General features: G+C 43.9%; 1 pseudogene; it reads left to right on the plus strand.

The window, feature by feature from the left end:
• The first annotated feature begins 19691 nt into the window (after positions 1-19691).
• Positions 19692-20995, plus strand: LOC132525150 (elongation factor 1-alpha 1-like; annotated as a pseudogene).

The raw sequence follows: 20995 nt of genomic DNA on the forward strand, positions 1-20995 counted from the left end.
GAGAGTGATCTTAGGAAACATTTTTTATGAAGTTAATGTTGGGTCTTAGAAGACCCATCCGTTTTTAAAATTAGAACGTGCTCCCCCCCTCCTTGGGCACCGCAAAAGAAATACACATCCTTTTACTTTATTCTGTTCTTTTTACGTTTCCAGGGACAGACCTCATCTCCCCTTTCAGAAACAGCTGTAGCCAGGACTACGTTCCGGCTCTTCCACCAAACCTGAGGGTTTTTTCGAATTGTGCCCCAGCCAGTGAATTTCCCCCAAACTCCAGATCAGCCCCAGGATCAAAGGTGTAACTCACGTAAGGGAAGAAGTGTCTTTCCCCAACCAATCTCCCACTCGTCTGCTCAGGTAACGAGGCGGGAACCTCCCTAATTCCGAGATCTGGGGAACTGCGCCTCTTGCCAGTGGACAGAGAGATCTTGGAGTCCTGCTCTCATTGGGTAACAACTCTGCTACTGAGGAAGCCGATTGGCTGAGCTCTAGCCTAGGTGTGGAGAGAGAGAAAAGATGAGTGTGGGCTGGTCCACCTCCCTCCCAAGAGCTCTTTCTCTTGGTTAAGATCGTGCTCCGCTACTTCGCTCTTCACTGCCAACAGGGCCTGCTTCAGCTCTCTAAGTCCTGAACAGGGGAAAGAGTCCGGGAAGGAAGAGGGGTCCGGGGGCGGGGAGGAGAGCCGGGGATGCGGCTAGAGAGGACTCGGGAGCGGGAGGCCCTGATCGCGGGAGGAGGGGCCCCTGGGGAGGCCCTAGCCCCAAGAGCCAGACCAGGCTGCAGAAGGCAGAGTGGGCGGGCGGAAAAGGGGCTCCCGGGTGCCCGGCAGGCCCCGCCTGGAGATCGCGGCGCGGGACGAGGCGAGGAGACACTAGCCTGGCGTCTGCAGCGCACAGCTCCAGCTGCGCAGGCGCACAGAGGACACAGCGCGTGGGTGGGGAGGAGGGGCCTAGGGCGACTCGGGCACTTTCCAGGGGTGTCATTCCCAGCAGCTGGGACAGGACCCACGACAAGGACAATTAGGAAGAAGCCGCGAATGCAGGCGGAGTGAACAGCCTCGTGGGACAAACCGATTCTCCAAACGTGCCTCCTCCATACGTGCAGAAGTTTACCAACCGGAGGGGGGAGACATTATGAACTCCAGGACGGGGCATCTCAAAGCTGACAAAGATCTCGATCGGAAAGGGCTTGCAGAGGCAGCCTGCTGTTTTAAGAGTCTCCGTGGAGAGCAGGCATGCAAGTGTTCCAGGCTGTGCTCGGGAAGGGATCAGCGTCGCAACAGTGACTACTTCTATGCAGTTTGACAGAGGAATATACGATGTATATAAAGGTACAGGTTGAAAAGTGTGTTGGTAATTTCAGTACGTGTGGTGATTTGGGAGAACTGGCCTTTATGCGCATACGATACACCTGAAGTGGCTAAAGTTCCTGCTTCCTCTTCTGTGGGTTCTCTGCTGTTTGGATAGAGGAACCTTTAAAAAGCAAAAAAAAAAAAAAAAAAAAAAAAAAAAGGCAACAACAACAACAAAAAACCCAGCGTGTACAAAAGTTTCACCACTTACTATCATTCCCTGAATCCTTGTAGGTTTCTACATCTCTGCAGTTATCACCAGAGAATTAGTATCTGGCTGATTTTTTTTTTCATTGTGGATTCTCAAGCAGCAAACATTTCCGTGACAAGTACAAGGAGTAAAGAACACTAGGGTTGAAATTGCTGAAAACTCTGAGCTATCCTGGTGGCTTCCAAACACTGAACAGCATCCTGCCATTCGATCTGACTTATTAATATCTGATAGGCTTTTGAGACATTGCCTGAAAATTAACACACGGATCTCAGAAACATATAAAGAAGAGTGAAGTCATCCTTTTTTGGAATAAACACAGGTATTGTTGAAGCCACTACATGTACAGTGAGAAGAACTATGATGGTAATAAATACAACTGAGTCCACTGAGAATGTGTTTGTGCAGATGTGAATCATTTTCTGTGGTTTTTCCCTCCCTCCTTTCTTTTTTTTTTTTTTTTTTTGCCTTTTGCCTTTTGTATACTTCAAAGTATAAACAAAGTGATTTAATAGACAATAGGCTTTAACACTTTCTAAGGCATGGATGTTAAGAATTCAACATACTCATAAATTTTGTTCACTGAAACAGTGCACAAGAAGATAATAAAACGTTACGATTACAGAGGGTATAAATTTTGTTCCTCTAATATCTATGCTACTAAACCTACTATGTAGTGAGATATCTATAATTTTTTCTAAATCTTTATGTAATTTTGTACAATTTAAATAATCTATATATAAAAAACATTTCTGGCTTGGTAAATTAGGTGTTGGTTTATTGGGAAAAGGGTGTAAAGTAAGTAATTCTTAAACCTTAAATATATTTTCAATAAAATACATTTTGGCTTAAGGTAATAGGAATATAAACTTTTTTGGATGAATGATTACTGTCACATTTTTTTCACCATCCTTACATCTTTTCCTTTTTTTTCCTTTTTTTTTTTTTTTTTTTTTTTTTGCTGTACGCGGGCCTCTCACTGTAGTGGCCTTTCCCGTTGCGGAGCACAGGCTCCGTACGCGCAGGCTCAGCGGCCATGGCTCACGGGCCCAGCCGCTCCGCGGTACGTGGGATCCTCCCGGACCGGGGCACGAACCCGGCATCGGCAGGCGGACCCCCAACCACTGCGCCACCAGGGAAGCCCCTGCATTTATTTTGAAAGGCACGCCCACGAGCTTTGTTTACGGATGGGGAGTTCAAGAAACAAGAGAAAAAGAGGGCTCAGCGAGGACTCCTGGGCTTTTGACTTGAGCGACTTGAGCAAGGATAAAGTCTTCCTTGACGGGTATGAGAAATCCAAGGAAGGAGGGGTGTGTGTGTGTGTGTGTGTGTGTGTGTGTGTGTGTGTGTGTGTGTGAATTCTACTTTTGACATGTTGACTTAGAGATACTAATCCACTCCAACTGAATGACAAGGAGTGAAGTGAAAGGATTCACATTCAATACGTGACAGTGAATATCCAGGGAGGGTCAGGAACGGACACAGGACTGGACATGGGAAGGAATAACATAGACCAAAGTGAAAGAGAGAGAGAGACAGAGAGAGACACACAGAGAGAGACAGAAAAGCTTGGACTTTATGATGGTAATGAGGTTGGCCATTAACTGAGAACTAAATTTGAGATGCAGTGAAAAGGAAAAGGAAAAAAGAATTCCAAGGGAGATAGCTCATCAGAAGATAAAGAAAAAGCTTGCCTTGTTTCCCCAGATCCTCTGTTTCTTAGGTGACATTTATATTTTTACCTCCCAATGGACTTTTGCCCATTTGTAATGGCATCTCAACCAGCACATAGTTCCTGCCAATCCCAGAGCATCCTGGCTCCTTGAGCCTAGCTAATAGCTGATGCTTTACTCCTTGTCTGTTTACTGGTCACTGGAATAGCAACTGAACCATATGCTTGGAATCACTGGCCTGATGTCATTTTAGGTGGCAGTCTTCCATTTCTGTCTTAAGTGTAAAACTGACCCTCACCAGAAAACTAACAGCCTAGAGCTGGCTGAATCAGGACCTGTAGGTCCGTGGCAGAGCCCCAGCACTGCTTTCCCTTTCGAGGCTGTGCTCTGAAAGCTTCGGTGCAAACCCACCTCAACTTGGCAACAGTGACAGAGTAGGAATTGCTCAAGGAATCTGCTGAGTCACCAAGGAGACTTCACTTTCGGCTGATGCTGAGATGATGCTGTTGAAATAGTTTGACATCCTTGAGAACAGGTGTTTGCCTTTGATAAGACTACACACTGCACAGTCCCTTGGACTCGGCACCTTGTTGGCCGTATGTAATAAGTAGTCTGCATTTCATTATAAATGTGACAAGAATACGTCTGGCCAAGTCGCAGGTGGTTGGGTTATTTAACTGTCGTCAATCCCATAATGAGGTAAAGACCACTCACATGTTCTGGAGAGATGGGAATTCATCAGATACTAAAGCCAAGCCTGAGAGAGTCAGGGGGCAAGGCCAGTGCTTTGGAATAGTGACTATTCCATGAATCCTGACAGATGTCTCTCCCCCCACCAACACTCAAAAAATCCTAACAAAGAGGGCTGATTTCTGTATTTAGTTGCAAACAACATGTTCTGGGAAAAGAGAAGAGACTATTGCCTCTACCTGAGGACACTATGCGGGCGGCGGAAGAGGGAGAGAGGGGTGTAGATTTGAACTTGATAGGTGAGGGATGAAGGGGACTGTCATCTGATGTACAAATGCAAAAGCAGCATGGAGGGCTAGAGCGCTGGCCTCTGGGGAGGAGCTGGGGATGAAGGCCTGGATATCCTCTTCCAGAACTGGCCCTGAGATACGCAAAAGCACAGAAGGGATGGTCTATTCCTCCTCTCCTATAGGTTCACAGTGGGCTCACCTCCCTTTGGCTTAGAAGTTGTCCTCCTTTTTAAAAGAGGACAGGAGTGGGGTCTCTAAATTTCCAGAAGCCACATAGGGTCAGCCCTGAAGGCCTAGCAGCTAAACTGTCTACAGAGACCCCTGGTCCCTCCTATCCTAGGAAGACAGTGCACTCATGGAAGGGTAAAGCCCTCCCTCCTGGGACACCAGAGGCTCCAAGAAGGAGGCCGCCAGCAAGCCAGAATTTTTCTCTCTCCAGTAAAAGAAATACAAGGGTCTGTCGTACAGAGTGAAGTAAGTCAGAAAGAGAAAGACAAATACCGTATGCTAACACATATATATGGAATCTAAGAAAATAAAATGTCATGAAGAACCTAGGGGTAAGACGGGAATAAAGACACAGACCTACTAGAGAATGGACTTGAGGATATGGGGAGGGGGAGGGGTAAGCTGGGACAAAGCGAGAGAGAGGCATGGACATATATACACTACCAAACGTAAGGTAGATGGCTAGTGGGAAGCAGCCGCATAGCACAGGGAGATCAGCTCGGTGCTCTGTGACCACCTAGAGGGGTGGGATAGGGAGGGTGGGAGGGAGGGAGACGCAAGAGGGAAGAGATATGGGAACATATGTATATGTATAACTGATCCACTGTGATATAAAGCAGAAACTAACACACCATTGTAAAGCAATTATACTCCAATACTGTATTGGACACTTCAGTCCAATCTATATCCCCAGTGGGGACTTATCTGGGTCGCATTTGATCTTCACAGTCACCCCTTGATCTAGGTGTGACTTTTGCCCCCATTTCACAGGTTACGAAACAGGATAGTTTGTTGGAGGCTACGGGTCTAGTTGCGGTGGGTGTAGGGGTGTCCAGGAGGAGTTTAACCTTAGAGCCTCACAGCTTCTTAGGACCCTGCGGGAAGACCTTAGGCAAGCTCCCTTCCCTCTTGGTGTGGGGGTGGGTGTTCTTATTTCCCTATTTGTAAATTAAAGTGATTGCCCATTTGTGATTCTCCATCCATTCCTGTTCAGACTCATCACTTGAGTAGCATTTAAAAACCACAGATTCTGGGACTCAATCCCAGTGTAAGTTCAATAGGTCTGGGGTGAGTCTCCGTAACCTGCATCTTTTAACAAGTAGAGGCATCAACAGATCTGCCTGAGAAACTCAGACCGGTGCTTCGCAAAGTTTACGCTGCATCAGGATCCTCTGGGGAGCTTGCTGAAACACATTCCTGAGCTCCTGTGAGATCCTGATTCCGTAAGGCTAGAGTGTGGCCAGGTGCATTTCTCAAGAGCTGATGCCAATGGTGCTGGTGACCATCTTTCTTCATTGAACAAAACTACTCTAAGGACTTTACAAATATTAACTAATTTTATCCTTATAACAGCCATAGGAGGCAGCTACAGTCATCCCCATTTCAAAGGAAACTGTCTCCACAGAGACATCAAGCAATTGACCTCAAGACACACAGCTCTTAGCAGAGCCTGGATGACCCACCAAGCAGTTGGCACGTGACTCCCCTCCCCCCCCGCCCCGACATTGCTTCTCCGCTATTGTTCTAATCAGCTTTCACTACCCCAGCCCATCTCAGCACTTCCCGGGGCTGCTCCACTCCAGTCCCGCTCCCCGATGCCCCAACCTATCCCTTTGTGACCCTCCCTCACTGCTCCTGGACAGATCGGCGCCGACAGCCCCTTTCCAGGTCCGCCCGGGCACACCAGCAGAGCCGGAAAGAACCTCGCCCAGCCCTAGAGCAGCTAGTACTCGCTGCGGGCAAAAACTTCTTCAGGGCGGATGGAGTTCCGCGTGAGGCCTGCAGATGGCGCCAGAGGATCAGCCTGGGGAACGGGGTGGGGGAAGGAGGCGGAGGAAAGCGGAGGTGGGTGAGAATTGACAGTCATGACGGCCAATGGCAGCATGGTGTGGTTTGCCCAACTTCCGTGCTCTGGCCCCCGAGAGCTTCCCACCGCTTTAGGGGGCTGCAATTGTGGCAGGGAACGGAGAGGTGGAGGAGCCGCCTGCTGCGTCACGTGGTCCCTGAGTGTACCCCTGTTAGTCCAAGGTTGCAATAGCTCATGGGGGCTCAACCTTCCCCCCCCCAACTTATCTTCCTCTCAGTTCACTGAGGCACATCTTACCACAGTCTCTGGCAAACTTGTGTCTCCATCACTCTGGGTCCTTGTAGTTTTGGTAAAAGGCATTACTGTCGCTTTGTAGTATAGTCTGAAGTCAGGGAGTCTGATTCCTCCGCTACCTGTCATTGTCTTAGCGGCTGTTTCCCGCACAGACGGTGCAGAGCGGGCTGCTTGGCGGGTGGGGATGAGGGGAGCAGAGTGAGGGATGAAAGGTGGGAACCACCCCCTAAATGCCAGGCATTGTGTTTTGGTGTTTGCCACAGGATTGTCTCATTTCATCATCTTTGTCTTTAATCCATTTCCTGTTTCACAGATGAGGGAACAAGGTGAATAAATTGTCCGTGGGCAGTCCTTGGATGATCTTGACTCCTGTCAGCCGCCAACGCCCAAGGGCTTTTTATTGTGCCAAGGCTGCCTTTGCAGCGTTTCAGTGCATACAGTTCCGGTAAATCACCTCTCCCCACATAGATTCACCCTTCCGATCATCTATTCATTTATTAGGGACCCACCCGCAAGGCATAGGCCTAGTTGCTATTAAAAATACAAAAAAAAAAAAAAAAAAAAAAAAGAAAAAGAAAAAAAAAGAACTCTGCTATGAAGTAGAGGAGATAAAAAAGATATATACAGGAGAGTTAAAAAAATATATACACGGAATAGTGATACCTATTTTGTTCCAGATAATATGATGGTGTCTGAAGACAAAGACATGGATAAAATCTACCCTTGCCTTTCAGGAGGCCTTAGGCAGGAGTAATCTCTGAACTTTTAATTTCCCACCCCCACAACTTTTAACTAACTGAGCATCCACTCCATATATATTATTTATGTTATATATGTATATATTCTTTTGTAATTGATACATTAAATGTTAGCTCACTTAATTTCTTATTTTGGGGGTAAAATTATAAATGGAGGTGTAAGCATTTTTTTCATTCACTCCAGTGGAGCATCTTGGGCGCTTCCTGGAGAGCTTCTGTGATCCGGAACCCCCAGGCCTGGTACATGCCTGACTCTCTCCCTTCTTTCTTTAGATCTCTGTTAAATGCCAGGTTTCCAGAGAGGCCTTCCCTGACCACTCCCTCTCCTCCTCTGTCATCTTCTGTCCCCTTATCCCAATATTTCATATACTACATTTCACTGTATAGTAAATATCATTATTTTTTGTTAGTTTAGTTTTTGTCTCCTTGCACTAGAATGTAAGCTTCAAAGAACAACAGGGTCCTACTGTATAGCACAGGGAACTATATTCAATATCCTGTGATAAACCATAATGAATAAGAATATGAAAAAGAATATATATATGTATAACTGAGTCACTTTGCCGTACAGTGGAAATTAACACAACATTGTAAATCAACTATACTTCAATAAAATTAAAAAAAAATAATGAAAGCTTCAAGAGGGGCAGGAAGGAGTCCTGAACACTGGGGGCTTTGAGACAAAAGCAACAAAGCCAGAAGTTTGGGGATAGAGGGAGAAAGCCTTACCCAGTGCATCCTGAAACTCCCCTGGGCTGGGGTAGGAGTAGAGGGAATATGGGGACTGTTTATTCACTCCTCTCCTGATTGCTGCATTCTTGCAATGCTCAGGGCCAGTATCACCCAGCCCTTCCCTCTCCCCCAGTTATCTATAGTCTCCCCTTCTTCTCTCTGATTTTTAGTGAGGAATTGCACATTTTCAGTCCTCACCCCCCACAGGTAGCAAAGGTAAAGGTCTGATACACAAAGACTCTGCTGTTTGTTTCTCTCAGCATCTTCTCACTTAAGACGTTTGTGGTTGTAGAAAGTGTTCTGGCCTAGGAGCCAGAAGACCTCATCTCTGTAACTGGATTTGCCCCTGAAGAAAAGAGTAAAGGGGATGGTTGAACACCCTATTCCCACACTATCTGACTTCCATCCCATACACAGGAGCCAAGGACACCTAGGAGTTGATCTTGGATTGAGCTTCTTACCCAAACTGTGTCCTGAACTAATGAGAAATGAGGAATCCTGCATGGTTGCCTGTTTCTGTGTAATGTAAGGAGAACATGGTGAGAAACCTACACAAAGTGTAGAGATTTTTATTATGATTTATAATCATTGGGTCCCAGCTGTACCAAGGATGAGAAGCAGTCACACACCCCTGAAGACCCAGGGAGGACAGCACGGTATAAAGTGGAGTGCACCGACATGCACTAGGTTCCCTGTACTGACAAGGTGCACGCCCATGCCCGCCTCACCTCTGGCCAGCTCTTTGCACTCTTACACCATTTTATAAACTTGAAGTTGGGTTAAACTCTATTTTATCCTATGATTTTGATTGTTACTCCCTATCTGAGCCCCCCCCCCCAATTACTAGTCACCCGCTTCTTACTAGCTATGTGACCTGAACAGGTTACCTTCTTTTTTGAGCCTCAATTTCCTTTCGTTTAGAATGGAAAAAAAAAATTGGTTATTCTAAAACCAATGGGGTCACAGGGTCAAAGAAAGATATTGTGGATTTGGAAGACTTCAGAAATTATATCACTAACATACTCATACATAGAAAATACTAGAGTAAGAATTCTAACCAAACATCAAATAAATAGGAGCAGAGACCTCAGTTAGGAGCAGAAAAAAAGGAGAGCAAACAGTGGTGAGCAAAAGAGTCTGGCAAATTTTATCTATATAGTTAAATCTAAACGGACAGTGATAGACACTCTGGGAATGTGTAATAAAAGTTTTAAAAAAGCATTCTTTAAGTGGAAGTGACTCACTGCAAGGGAAATTCTATAATATCTGGAGCTGAAACATTCAGGGTTTGGCTCAGGGGGACCACAGGTAGAGGAGTAGCGCATTTTGTCTCACGCGTCATACTCTTCTGGATGTGGGGAGGGAGATGAATAGGGGAAATGAATCTTTTGGAGAGATGTCATCTTATTGGGATGCAAGTGGAAGCAGAGGGAGAGTAATTGATACTTTGCCCATCTATAATAGAAGCGAATTTTTGTTCAGCTCTGAGCACTAGGAAAAATACTATTGACTGAATAAAAAGCTAATAAGAGAATGTGATGAATAAGCAAATCATAAGATTCCTTAGTGGAGGTAATATCTGTTGCTTTTCTATACACTAATAATGAACCATGAGAAAGGGAAAACAATAAAACAATCCCATTTAAAATTGCATCCAAAAAAATAAAATACCTAAGAATAAACTTAACCAAGGAGCTGAAAGCCTTATACTCTGAAAACTATAAAACATTTATGAAGGACACTGAAGATGATATGAAGACATGGAAATCTATCATGTATTCTTGGATTGGAAGAATTAATATTGTTAAAATGTCCATACTACCCAAAGCAATCTACAGATTTAAAATGCAACCCCTATGAAAATACCCAGGACATTTTTCCCAAAACCAGAACAAATAATCCTAAAATTTATATGGAACCACAAAAGACCTGGAATCACCAAGAAAATCTTGAGGAAAAAAAAGAACAAAACTGGAAGTATCACACTCTCTGACTTCAGACTATACTACAAGCCTACAGTAATCAAAACAGTATGGTACTGGCACAAAAAAATAGACATAGATTAATGAAATGGAATAGAGAGCCCAGAAATAAACCCACACACTCATGGTCAATTAATCTAAGACAAAGGAAGAAAAATACTATTGATTAAATAAAAAGCTAATAAGGGAATATGATGGATAAGTGAATTCATAAGATTCCATAGTGGAGGCAATATCCCCAGTAAAAAACAGCCCTTATCTTTTGAATAGACACAGGGTACAATCTTCAAAAGAGAAAAAGCATATACAGGGGAAATAAATTAATTTTCACCCCATTCTCAAGACACTACCTTTCCTGGGATAATTGATGACTATGCAAGCATAATAACTCCTTTTCAACATATTTCACAGAAGCTGAGCAGTTCAGTGTTCATGCATAAGAAGACTGGCTGATCTGGCAGGAAATGAAAATTTTACCTTAGATATATTTCTCATGAATAGTTTTTTAGGTGGTCAGTGAGTATGCTCAAAAAGGGATTCACAAGCCTCTATAATACATGAGTTTGGGACACAGAAAGCTAAAGATTTGGACTAAGTTTAGATGAGATCAGGAGCCAAAGAGGCTAGCAGAGGTGTGTGTGTGTGTGTGTGTGTTCATATAGGGACAGGTGGGTAGCCGTTAGGCTGCTAGTGAGGTACCATGATCTCCAGGTCCTGGAGTAGGTCCTTGGGAAGACAGACTCTTCTAAAAAGTTGGTGCCCTTACCATTTTAAAATATTTTTATTATTACTCCTGGGCATCATCGTTCAATTTTTAAAAATATCTCGCACAGGCTACTATTCCCATGGTGACAAGGCAAGGCTTGGTTGCCAAGAGCTTCTGTTGGACTGTCCCTAATTTTTCTTTGTGAGAACAGGTGCTTCTTCAGGGTAAGGAAGGGAGGTGGGAAGGTCCCTAGTAACCTACTCCCTCTCCCTGTTCAAAGGACTCTAAAAGAGCACAGCAGAGACAGTCCACTGGGATCAACTTTAGTGCTTCCCATACTCCTGAGCTGAGGCTTTCCCTGAAGGTAAAAGAAAAGACTGTTCACTGGGTCATGGGAAGATTCATATGTAAAGCCCAAGACTCAGGTACTGTTTCAGGGGAGTTTGTATCCACGGTAAAGTAGGATTGGCCCAGGTTCATCTGACTGCAAGGGCAACAGTATAAGGCAAATATGAAGGAACTGATATGACGTGGAGGGTGGGACCAGCCTGGGAGAAAGAGTGGAAAGGGAGAAAGTTAGGTGGAGAGGGTGAACCAAACACGTGTCTGTCTTCTTCAAACCAATAACTATATGAAATAATGGAAAAAATAAAAAGAAACAAAAACAGAATAAATCTGCCCCAATAAGGTACTGTCATGGAGCCTGAAATTTTGAGCAGACAAATGAACACCAAATTGAAACACTTATGGGAGCAGACTGCTGTGAAGATAGGAACTGTAAAAAAAACTTGAAGTTTGGGCATGATGGAAGTTGGGTGGGAGATGGCCTAGGATATCTAGTCAATCCCTGTCTCTCCTCCATCCTCACATCTCTGTTTCTCCTAAGCAACATTTATCCACAGGCAAAAGTGATGAGTGTCAGCACAAAGCTAGAGATACAAATCTTACCCAATAGGTAGTTGATGAGCACAAGCAGGGACCAGAATTAAGACTTAGAGACAAGTTTCCAGTGCCCCCCATGTGGACGCACAGCCCTCGTCTCCCCCAGGGTCCCTGTAGGTCAGCTATGATGAACAGACAAACAGATGAACAGTTCTCAAACACAGAAGTAGAAAATCAGAAATCACAAAAAATTCAAGTTATAATGGTATTGTATAAATCCAACTGACATTATGTGGAGTTTCGTGTTGAAAATAAGTCTGCAACAAAAGAATATGACACACATCTTAAAGTATGTGTATTGCTCCATAAATTTCACGATAATTTAGCATAAATGTTCATTTGTTCACATGAAAATAATAAGTATTATCTCAGGGTACACAGATTGAGCATTTATAAGCCAAGCTTTAAAAAAAGTGTATGCTACAAGATGGAAGAAGTTGAGGTCCCCTAAGAAATCATACTAGCTGTCTTCTCTTCCTTACTAATTCTATTTTGCAAGCTGGCTAGGTAGGACCCAAAATCCAAAAGCACGGAATGACAGATAATAGGAGCTAAGGAAGAATATTAAAATGGACAGATGCCCAGAGTTTATTGTGTCAGATAATCTTTCTTTCTAATAATAGAAGTCGAGTAAAAAGACTGAACAAACAAAATCTACTTGAAAGGGCATTTAAAGCCATAGTTAGAAGTGTCAGCTGGTGAAAACAGAAGGAATGGGTGTGTGTGCGTGGGCCAACTAATGGGATACAAGCAGTTGTATTATCAGTCTGTTATAATAGTGTAACGTAATTACTCTGCACCCCCAGTGCCTAGTGCAAAAGAGGGATTTGGGGAACTAGGAAATGTTTGGAATATGGACACGGCGGACCATGATGTGATAATCAGAGGACACGGAAATATTTCTGAGAAAGTAGTAGAAGAAAGGGAAAGGATTGTTTCCCAAAGGATGACTTAGGAGAATAGAAAGGGTAAATAACAAAGAAAAATAAAGTATTTTGAAATTTTGCCAGGTACCTGTCCTTTCTCAGTTCACTGAACACCTTTCCACCTTAAGGATGCGTAAGTAAGTACACACATACTTAACTTTGTCTTTAAGTATTAAAACAAGGAAAAAGGAAGGACAAAACAGATGTATGTTTGAGGAAGGAGCAGGCAGTGGTAAGCAGTTATGGTAAACTGGCTAAACTGGGTTGGACTTTATTGTTTAAAGTTTCCAGATTTGCTAAAATTAAACTCTTGGCCCATAAAATAGTTGCAGGGGTATGTGGGGTGGGCAACAGAGAAGGGCCTTAAGTTAGTGCCTAGGTTGCATTTCTTCTCTTTTTGAGGGTTATAGAAGCAAGGGTTAACAGCCAGGTTTTAGAATCAGGTAGCCTTTGTTTAGAATTCTGGTTCTTCTTTAAGCCTGAGTTATCACATCTTAAAATGGACAATAATGGAACTTTCTTTACAGAATTATAATGATGACTAAAACAGATAATGCATGAGACATGCTTCTTACAGTGCCCAGAACATGAACTTTCTATAAATATTCCATGTTGTTATTTATTTTTATCTGTCAGGGTTGTCAGGGGAGTTTGGATCAGGTGATAAGGAGTGTAGCTTCAAAGTTAATACAAATGGACTCTACAAGAAACCTACCTCTTTTGGGGTGAGATCCAAACCAACTCAGGGATTCAAAAAAAAAAAAAATCAGATTGGAACCTTTCTGAGGCATCCAGTCCAAATGATGGAGAAGAAGGGTGAGAATAGATTTTGGGCACTTCTGTCTACTGAACTATCTTGCTCGGTAGCCCAAGGAGTTAAAATAGCAGAGGGTAGAGTTGCTTGGGGTGTGTTGGAGAGGAGGGACATCTTGGGATAGATTGGTTTGGGGTGTCACACCTATGAGTGGCTACTTTGGGATATGATTTGAGGGACTGTGGTTGAATTTGGGTATAGGATGACTGAGCTAAGATATGAGGGAAAACCTGTGCAAGATATATGGCAGAATGATCTAGAATCAAAAAATTCTTCATCTCTATATCATATGGTTCTTGGTTGGGAACTTTTCTTTGCAGAGAAAATATGGGTTGCAAAACGTCTTTGCTAGAGGTCTCCCATGAAGGGCTGGTGAACAGTAACTGGAAATTTGGTCTGAATGATGGACTCCGAGTCATGTCCAAAGCTGCATCCAGCATTTGCTGACCTACTGTGCCCACTCCATTTTCTGGAGTGTGACGGAGCAGCCCTGAGAAGTGAGAATGCCTTTTACCCACTCTGATCTCCACCACTATGGTTTCGCAAGAGCAGGTCACAGGACACATGGCGAAATCCTTCGCTGAGCAAAGGCATTTCATTTTATGGACACGTGGCAGAGCAAAATGAACAAACCCTGAAAAATCAACAAACGCTCAGGTTTCCGAGTTGCTTCCTGCAGCCGGCATCAGTGGCAGTGTACTCCTACTCAGCTTAGCCCCATCAGTGACCCCAAATCATCCTAGTCTACTGGAGTCAAGGGATATTTGTCACACATCTTCTGTCATACCTGCCCCTTTCTTTTGTCTGATAAGTTAATGAGACTTATTATGTGAAGGTCAAAGCTTAGAAGTTATTAAGACATCTTTAGACGTTTGAACTCAAAAGACCTCAGAAGCTATCCAGTCTAATTTCCTCAGGTTTTCCACTGGTTCTCTACACCTACTCTTACCCCATCCCTGAAAACACCTCACTACACCTCCATTCCTGCAGCATTCAGTTATGAACTTAAGAATGACTCCCAAAGGGAAATTTTCCATGACTCATCCACCACTAATACCCTAGCTAGATCCATTTCTTCTGATGCATGTTCTCTTAAAACTCTGTATATCTCCTTCACATAGCTCATCCCAAATGCAGATAAATATTTGTACAGTTATTTGTAAGATGCATGCCTCCTCCTTGACACTGGAAAGTAGATTCCATGAAGTCAAAGAACATATTGCAATGGTAGTCCCTAGCTAGGGGCTTATCAGTCAATACCCACTTGATGGATGCATAATGAATGAATGTAAATAATGAATAAATAAATAATAAATGAATGAATGCAACTTCATAGAGTAGTTGTGAAGATAGAGTAAAAAAAGAATACATCCTAACATGCACAGTGTCTGGTGTATATTAGAAGCTTATGAAATAATATTAGATCCCGTGGTAGCTAATGCTTGAAGGAAAAGCATTAACATTTTGTATTCAATGTTTTTATACTTACTGTTATGACATAAATATTTCCCATACTATTTTTTAACTTAATTAATTTATTATTTTTTTAAATTTTTATTTATTTTTGGTTGTGTTGGGTCTTTGTTGCTGCACCTGGGCTTTCTCTAGTTGTGGCGAGCGGGGGCTACTCTTTATTGCGGTGCATGGGCTTCTCACTGCGGTGGCTTCTCTTGTTGTGGAGCACGGGCTCTAGGCGCACGGGCTTCAGTAGTTGTGGCACATGGGCTCAGTAGGTGTGGCTCGTGGGCTCTAGGGCACAGGGTCAGTAGTTGTGGCTCACGGGCTTAGTTGCTCCGCGGCATGTGGGATCTTCCCAGACCAGGGCACAAACCCTTGTCCCCTGCATTGGCAGGCAGATTCTTAACCTCTGCGCCACCAGGGAAGCCCTCCCATACTATTAAAGTCTTTTGATAAACACAATTTAAATGATTCCATGATATAGTCACATGGTATATTAGTTTGGGTGCTTTTGGCTTAAAGTAAGAAAAAAAAAAAAGCCCTGATTCAAAATGGCTGTAGTAATAAGGAAATTTGGTATCTCATCAAATTGAGAGTCCAAATGTGGACCAGGCTTGAGGTTGGTTCCTATCAGCAAGCCCTTGATGTCCTCAAGGAACCAGGTTCTTTTTCCTTCTGTGATCACCATTGGTTTCCTTCTAAGGTTGGTTCTCTTTATGATTGATTTCGCTGCTTGTTAACATGCAAGAGATACACAGAGAGAAGTTCCAACCAGACTTACACTTTCCAGGAGAACGTCACGCTCTGATGGCTCAGACCAGTGGTTCCCTAATAATTACGAATATGAATTCTTAAATTATCATATTTTATCTTGAATTAATATGACTCCATTTCACATACAATGTAATAACAACATAATTTCATTTGCCTCCCCCCTTTGTGCTATCGTTAAATAATTTTCTGCTACATTTGCTATAACTCTGTGGTATCCAGTTATTATATTTGGATTTAAAATAGTCAATTGTTTTGAAGGAATTTAAGAAAAGAAACATAGGTTTAAACCACTTAATATTTTCAATGGTCTCCCTTTCTAACTGCAGTTCCAAAAATGTCATTGAATTTAATTCCCTTTTGGCCTACCGACTTTTTTTTTCTTGTAGGGCAGATGTGCCTTGTTTGTCTGAAAATGTTTATATTTTGCCTCCATTTCGAAAGGATGTTTTGCTTGATACGGAATTTTAGGTTGAGAGTCATTTTTCTTCCAGCATTTTTAAAATGTTATTTTATTGTAATAGGAAAGAATCTTTGTATTCTATTACAAGTTAATCACTAAAGGGATGTTGCCTATAAGCTTAAGTTACACATAATGGCCTATCTCTGGGAACCCTGCTTCTCAGGTAATGAACATTAAGCTAAAATACCTTTGTTAAGCTCACAAGAAACATCCTGACCAGGCCCACCTGTGAATGACTGCAGGGAGGAAGAAATGAACACATCCCCTCCAGAGGCTGATGGGAACCAGGAAGTGTATGACATTACTCCCTCCCCTTTTAGGATAAAAGAAACTTGAATTCTAACTCAGGCAAGATGGTTCTTTGGGACACGAGTCCACCATCTTTTTGGTCTGCTGGCTTTCTGAATAGCTGCTGTTCCTTGCCCCACCGGCTTGTCTCTCAATTTATTGGCCTATTGTGCCGCAAACAGTACACACCATGCCCCACCCCCCCACCCCCATTGGGGGACTTTTCTGGTAAGGCCCTAGCAGCTGCTGAGACCACTTGTCCTGAGGATCTGCCCTTCAAAATTCCCCAAAGCAGCGCTCGGCAGTTGGAGCAAGGAATTGACATCTGGGAGATGACGGGCTCCATACAGTAGGGTAAGTCGCTCTGGTGTGGATAGCTGGAAACTCTATTTGGGGCTTTTTCTCTGGAATAAGCTAATTTATTTTGTATTTGAGAGGGAGGCCCTATTGGAGAGAGAAAAGAGTTGTTGGACTTTTACCCAATTTGTGAACCGGTTTGTCTGTTTCTTTGGATGCTAGCATTTGTGTGTGCCATTTGTGTTTTGTTTGTCTTGAATTTCTGTCTTTTTTTTTTTTTTTTTTGCAGTACGTGGGCCTCTCACTGTTGTGGCCCCTCCCTCCGTGGAGCACAGGCTCCGGACGCGCAGGCTCAGCGGCCATGGCTCACGGGCCCAGCCGCTCCACGGCATGTGGGATCTTCCCAGACCGGGGCATGAACCCGTGTCCCCTGCATCGGCAGGCGGACTCTCAACCACTGCGCCACCAGGGAAGCCCGAATTTCTGTCTTTAAAAGTGGATTTTTATCCACTATCTATAAAGAAAATCCTCTGAGGCACATTTTGGATAAGTGATCTGATTACAGCCATGAACCCATGACTGAGAGGAAAATGATATTTTATAGTAACAATGTGTGGCCACAGTACCCGTTAGGATCTCCACAAGGGGTTTAGGCAGGGTAATCTTGGGACCCTGTGTACCATGTACTGTCAGCCTTGCTGTGTTAATTACATAGCTTGTGGTCTCCTGTGTTGTTGGTATATGTAAAACCCCAAGACCAAACTTGGGGGTTTATCTAGGATTTTCTCTTTGTCTTTTGGGGTTTTTCGTTTCATTTTGTTTGGCACTGTTTCTCCATTTACAGCCAAATCAATTTTGTGATATTTAAAACTTTTACTGGTGTCAAATGGAGGAAAGGAATAGAAAGGGAAAAAATAGACCTGTCTGTGGGACATTCCCCAGGAAAAGAGAAAGGTTCAACTTGGTTTCTAAAATCACCAAAAGCCCCAGCCCAGAATTCAGCCCAGTTGCTTGATGCCAAGGCAAAAAGTCATCCTTTTAATGGTTAGAGATGATCAAATCCTATTTATGGTTTCACAGTGGCTTTTTGAATGATTCTATAGCTATTTTGTGAAGAAGCAGGGAAGAATGATGAAATCCTTTATGTGTAAGCATTTGTGCTATTATATCAGGGAAAATAAGAAAAGGAAGAGAAAAAGAGTGAGGATATGTTCCTTCAAATCTTAAAATCTTAACTCCTCCAACTGAGCTAGCTGTCCCAGCCGCTCTGCCTGTTCTGCCAATACATCCACCCCTTCCACCACCTTCCGTTCCTATCCAGCCCCAATTCCTGACACTGGGGCCCAGGACTTCCCCTCCTTCTAGGGATCAGTTAGAAAATCCTATGTTACTTTCTGGGGCACAGGGACTTGGTCTGGTATCATCTTCTAAGACCCAGCAGGGCAGCCAGTTTGGGCCAGGAGCCACTCCCAGGGCAGGGCAATTTCCATTGCTGTTATCACACGTAGGGGGCTAAATGCAACTGACCAGACAGTTGGGTTTCTCAGACTTCTTTAACTGGAAAGATCACAACCCTTCTTACAGGGAGGGTCTTCTACACCCGAAGCCCATTTGGCAGTACCCACAGCTGAACCAAACTGGGACCATGATAAAGGAAGAATGCACTTATTAGAGCATTATTTATTAGTGCATCTTGGCAGGGCTTTGAAAATGGAAACCAAAGCAAATGAGTTTAAACAATGTTCAAGAAATTCAGCAAAACAAAGGAAGACCTCTCTGAACTTTTGGAAAGGATTTATCAGGACTACAGATGCCATACTAATACAGACCCCAAAGCCCCTGAAAATATTAGAATGGTAAACTTGACCTTTTTTTGAGCTAAGTACCTAAGATATGAAGAGAAGTTTGCAAAGATTAGATGGTGCATTTAGAATGAACCCTTCTCAACTGGTAGGTGTTGCTTTTAACGTGTGCAACAGGGAACAACAGAACGCCACTTTCCTGGCAGCGGCATTGAATACCTAAAAGGCAAGTAACCCAAAGAGAGGTAAGCCACTATTGGGGAAGGAATAATGCACTTACTGTAAGGAAAACCATTGGAAAACAGAAGAAAGATGATAAAAGATGAGAGCTTCTCATATGGTAGAAAGAGAGGAACCCAGTGATGAATGAAGAAGCCCAGAGGCTCCCTTGGACTTGAGGCATCTAATTCCCCACAGGAGGCCCCAGTGAAATTGACAGTGGGGAATGAGCTGATGAACTTTCTGATAGACCTCACCCTGAAGTTTTTCACCAGAACAGCTTGACATCAGAGTTTCACCAGACCACACTTTAAGCCTACAGATGGCGCTCATGAAAATCCCAGGAAAGGAGACGGAGCTCTCCCCCCACCCCCTGCCCCCAGGTCTACAAAAAGATAAGACCAGACGTGTGTGCTGTCAGCACCCCAGGGAAGGCCGAAAACACGTGGCCAGTATGAAAACCATTAAAAAGGGATGCTGGGACACCTAATCTAAAACAATATACTCTAGGCAAGAGGATCACTTCTCCCACAGATTGACTTGTCAAAATACAAACCAGTGTATTCAGAAAAGGACAGAGAGGGCCAAAGAGTGGGGTTTCACTTGGATCACACCTCATCTGGCTGGAAATGTAGTGCACAGCTGTTTTGATCCCTGAGGCGCTCTTGGACACTGTGCTGTAGCACATTCAAAATAGTGCCCATTACGGGGGAGATGCCAAATTACAACGGATTCAAAAGTATATAATGGGGCCTTACCTACACAACACCATCCAGCGAGCCAATCAGAATTGCATGATTTGTGCTAAAAATAAACCCAAAGACTGCTGTTGGACGTCCCCAGATGAGGACCCAACATAGGAACCTGTGCCACTGAGGACTGGACTCAAATGCCTTGAGCTGCAGGAAATTTCAGATACCTGCCAGTATTTGTGGATACTTTTTCAGGATGGGTGGAAGCATATCCCACCTGGACAGAAAGTCTCTGAAGAGGATGCCTGGGTCTTGAACAAACTGAAAGCTGAACGTGAGTGTGGTATCACCATTGATATCTCCCTGTGGAAATTCGAGACCAGCAAGTACTATGTGACCATCACTGATGCTCCAGGACACAGAGACTTTATCAAAAACATGCTGACCCAGGCTGACTATGCTATCCTGATTGTTGCTGCTGGTGTTGGTGAATTTGAAGCAGTTATCTCCAAGAATGGGCAGACCCATGAGCATGCCCTTCTGGCTTATACTCTGGGCGTGAAACAGCTAGTTGTTGGAGCTAAAACAACAGATTCCACTGAGCCACCCTACAGCCAGAAGAGCTATGAGGAGGTTGCTAAGTAAGTCAGCACCTACATTAAGAAAATTGGCTACAACCCTGACATAGTAGCTTTTGTACCAATTTCTGGCTGGAACAGTGAAAACATGCTGGAGCCAAGTGCTAGCATGCCTTGGTTCAAGGGATGGACAGTCAGCCCTGGAGATGGCAATGCCAGTAGTGTCATGCTGCTTGAAGCTCTGGATTGCATCCTACCACCAATTCATCCAACTGACAAGTCCTTGTGTCTGCCCCTCCTGGACATCTACAAAATTAGTACTGGTACTGTCCCTCTGGGTCGAGGGGAGACTGGTGTTCTCCAACCTGTCATGGTGGTCACCTTTGCTCCAGTCAACATTCCAACTAAAGTAAAGTCTGTTGAAATGCACCATGAAGCTTTGAGTAAAGCCCTTCCTGGTGACAGTGTGGGCTTCGCCGTCAAGAACGTGTCCGTCAAAGATGTTCATCATGGCAATGTGGTTGGTGACCGCAAAAATGACCCACTGATGGAAGCAGGTGGCTTCCAGCTCAAGTGATTTTCTTGAACCATATCAGTGCTGGATATTCACCTGTGCTGGATTGTCACACAGCTCACATTGCTTGCAAGTTTGCTGAGCTGAAGGAGAAGGTTGATCATCGTTCTGGGAAAAAGCTGGAAGATAGCCCAAAATTCTTGAAATCTGGTGATGCTGCTATTGTTGATATGGTGATTGGCAAGCCCATGTGTGTTGAGACCTTCTCTATCCTCCTCTGGTCATTTTGGTGTTTGTGACATGAGACAGATGGTTGCTGTGGCTATCATCAAAGCAGTGGACAAGAAGGCAGCTGGAGTTGGCAAGGTCACCAAGTCTGCCCCGAAAGCTCAGAGGGCTAAATGAATATTATCCCCAGTATCTGCCACCCCAGTCTTAATCAGTGGTGGAAGAACGGTCTCAGAACTGTTTGCCTCAATTAGCCATTAAAATTTAATAGTAAAAGACTGGTG

The sequence above is a fragment of the Lagenorhynchus albirostris genome, chromosome 9 (genome assembly GCF_949774975.1).
Source record: "Lagenorhynchus albirostris chromosome 9, mLagAlb1.1, whole genome shotgun sequence".
Classification (NCBI taxonomy): Eukaryota; Metazoa; Chordata; class Mammalia; order Artiodactyla; family Delphinidae; genus Lagenorhynchus; species Lagenorhynchus albirostris.